We start from the raw sequence: 4,168 nt of genomic DNA, 5'->3' as shown, positions 1-4,168 counted from the left end.
ACAATTAAAAATGTCTAATTAGCAAATTACTTGTTCAATTAAGGGTGTAGTTAAGTGATTGAGAGCTTATTTGGAATGAAAATCAGAAGACACATGGGGTCTCCAGGACCAGGTTTGGGAAGCCCAGACCTAGAACAAACATTTGTTGGTCCTTTTAGAGCATGAGGCCGGGTTAATTGACAATCAATATATCAATCAATACCTGGCCACATTTCACACTTTCCCAATCAAACAGTTCAAACATTCCACTATTTTCAATTAATCAATTCCACATTTAAACAATTAAACTATTAAACATTTCCCCAAACCAATTGATAGAGGGTGGCTGTGCAAAGGTGACCATCTTCGCCCCAGGCTGTTCATTCCCTTCTGAGCCTTAATGCTTGCATTCCTATATTTGTGTGGACTTCTCATTGATTCTCACTATATTTTTATTTACTATTTCTAACGCCAGTCAGACAAAAAACACAGGGTGAGAGTCAACAACAAACCAAATATTTTGGCCCCCCCCCTTTTTTTTTTTTTTTGGAAGGCATATTTAGTTCTTAAAAACATGTTTTACAAAGTGGGGAAGTCCCCACAATGTTGTTTATTCAGGAGTTACTATCTTTGTGGGAACATTTCCTCAAAACGTGTCTGCACATTGATAGTAATACCTGCCCACACACGCACAGCCTCTGCTCTGCCACACCTTCGTAAAGCACTTTCTCCTCTGTTATTCCCTAATAATTTCACTGACCCCCTTTTAAGCTCTCGCAACCTGTAGCTGAATCAACATTGAGCTTTGGCAGGATCAGACAGAACTTCCAGACGCCAATCCAAAGTGTGACTCAGTCAACACCTGGAAACATGCTGTTTAGATGTGGCTAGTGGTTAAATGCCAACCTTCAACCTAGCTGCCTTTTCTTGCAGTTTTACCTGAGGAAAGTATGTAATCTCTAATGCAAACTTCAGATAGGATTTACCTAAGCTGTAAATTGCACTGTATATAAGCAAACAAATAATCAAATAGTCAAATGTCTGTGACTTTAATTTGAGTTGAGCAGCTCTGCTTTTCCATAGAGAGATTCTTTCTAACTTCAACCTACCAAAACTAACGTTTATTTATAAAGTAACTAGTGTGTGATTTCATCCTTTTGAAAAGCAGAAATGCCCTGCATTCATAAACGATGAGAAACCTGAACCTGTGTCTAAGGTTCCTCTTTAATTAGTGCATGGAAGGGTGTCACTCACTTTTGAAACAGAATGTATTCCATTGGCGTTTTTAATGCTGTGTTTGTTTTACAGCAAGAAGCTAGGTATGTGTTAAGCAAAGGGAAAACCACTAAAAGGATGTCTGAGAAAGATAAAGTTACATACTGGCCAAAGGTTTTGCATCACTCAATATAATTAACAATTTTTGCTTCATAAAGTCGAAGTAAACCTGCTAAATAACTGAACCTACTAACATACTGAACTACATACCTCTTTGTAGTTTTCCATATAATTAACAAAAAACGTACAAATAAAAAAATGTGACATTTCAAAATCTAACATGAATTACTGTATTACTGTTATGGCTTCTGGTAGACTTGTGTGATATCATTTTGTAGTTTCTTCGATTACATTATGTTAAAAATTAAAGATATATATATATATATATATATATATATATATATATATATATATATATATATATATATATATATATATATATATATATGTACACACACAATGTATGTATACAGTGCCTGTAGAAAGTCTATACCCCCTTTCAAAATTTTCACCTTTTGTTGCCTTATAGCCTGGAATTAAAATGCATTAAAAAATCTTTTTTTTTTTCATTTGTCTAGACAACTTCCAAGTGAAAAAAAATATTATAGACATTTGTATAAAGTTAATTAAAAATAAAAACTGAAATAGCTTGGTTGGATAAGTGTCCACCTCCCTTGTAATAGCAATCCTAAACTAGCTCAGGTGTAACCAATCGCCTTCTAATCGCCAAGTAAAGTGGCCTCCACCTGTGTTAAATTGTAGTGATTCACATGATTTCAGGATAAATTCAGCAGTTCCTGTAGCTTCCCTCTGCTGGGTAGTGCATTTTAAAACAAAGACTCAACCATGAGCACCAAGGCACTTTCAAAAGAACTCTGGGACAAAGTTGTTGAAAGGCACAGATCAGGGGATGTGTATAAAAAAATATCAAAGGCCTTGAATATCCCTTGGAGCACGGTCAAGGTGATTATTAATAAGTGGAAGGTGTATAGCACCACCAAGACCCTGCCTAGATCAGGTTGTCCCTCCAAACTGGATGACCGAGCAAGAAGGAGACTGATCAGAGAGGCTACCAAGAGGCCAATGGCAACTTTGCAAGAGCTACAGGCTTTTATGGCCAAGTCTGGTCAAAGTATGCATGTGACAACAGTATCCCAAGCACTCCACAAATCTGGCCTGTATGGTAGGGTGGCAAGAAAGAAGCAATTACTCAAGAAAGCCCACCTTGAATGCCGTTTGAAGTACGCAAAAAAAAAAACACTGAGGAGATTCTGTAGTCATGTGGCAAAAAGTTTTGTGGCCTGATGAAACTAAAATGGAACTTTTTGACCTAAATGCAAAGATTTATGTTTGGCGCTAATCTCAACACAGCGCATCACCCAAAGAACACCATCCCTACTGTGAAGCATGGTGGTGGCAGCATCATGTTATGGAGATGTTTCTCATCGGCAGGGACTGGGGCACTTGTCAGGATAGAAGAGAAAATGAACGGAGAAAAATAGAGAGAATTCCTTGAGGAAAACCTGCTGCCCTCTACAAGAAAGCTGAAACTGGGATGGAAGTTCTCCTTTTAGCATGACAATGACCAAAAGCACACTGCCAAAGCTACACTGGAGTGGCTAAGGAACAAAAAGGTAAATGTCCTTGAGTGGCCCAGTCAGAGCCCCACCAATCGAAAATTTGTGGCATGACTTGAAGATTGCTGTACATCAACGCTCCCCAAGGAACTTGACAGAGCTTGAACAGTTTTGTAAAAAAGAATGGTCAAATATTGACAAATCTAGGTGTGCAAAGTTGGTAGAGACCTATCCCAACAGACTCACAACTGTAGTTGCTGTCAAAGGTGCTTCCACCAAGTATTAACTCGGGGGGTGGAGACTTATCCAATTATGATCTTTCAGTTTTGTATTTTTAATATATAATTTTTTTCACAATAAAAACTTTTCTCCTATTAACAGTGTGGAGTATGGTGTGTAGATAAATGGGAAAAAATTCTCATTTAAAACCATGAAACTCTGAGGCACTGACACAACAAAATGTGAAAAAAGTTCAAAGGGGGTGTAAACTTTCTATATGCATTGTATATGTAATTAGAGGTCGGCACAGGTACCCGACAACCCGGGTCTCTTTTTACTACCCGGTTATCAATTTATTCATTTGAGAATTTAAAGAAAATGTAGGAAATATGACAATACAGTTGTAAACATGGGCCTCTGACCAGCATAATAAAGACAATGTTAAAACAAGCTTTGCATTAAGCCTTTTCTTAACTGAAAGGATATCAATGTTTTACAGAAAACAACACAGTGAGCGGCAAGTACACCTCAATAATAATAATAATAACTGTGGCGACTATTCTTCGCAGAAACTAAATTGAAAAGAAAACAACATAACAACCTCCTGTTGGTTCACAACTCTGATTTATTAATAATAACTGTGTGGCTTCCAATACGGAATATTTTATCTACAGATATTGTGCAGATATAGTTTCTTACCAAAAAGATCAAATGAATAAGCAAATAAATAAAATAAACTAAAACAATGTGGAGCACATTAAGTAAGTGTGCTTCCTCCTTTGAATGAAATATTTCCTTGGCAGAGTTTGCAAATTCCGTTTTCTCCTGCTTGGTAAAGAAATTCCACACAATGCTTTGCTTGGATGCCACTGTTATGTATTCACAAGACAGAATTTAGGGAGGATGATCAGGAACAGCACTTTATTGTTACAACCAAACAGAAGCACTAACTCTTTTGCGACTGTCCCAATAACTCTTTTGCGACTGCCGTCAAAACCCAGCTGGCTCAATTTGCGGTAGCTATTGCTACAATCTATAACATAATAGCATTGCTGTACTACTGCATTAGTTTAAAACAGAACATAACAGGCATGTTAGAAACAACAACAAAGAATCCT

This window comes from Polyodon spathula, chromosome 26 (assembly GCF_017654505.1).
Source record: "Polyodon spathula isolate WHYD16114869_AA chromosome 26, ASM1765450v1, whole genome shotgun sequence".
Classification (NCBI taxonomy): domain Eukaryota; kingdom Metazoa; phylum Chordata; class Actinopteri; order Acipenseriformes; family Polyodontidae; genus Polyodon; species Polyodon spathula.
This window is presented reverse-complemented; position numbering follows the sequence as displayed.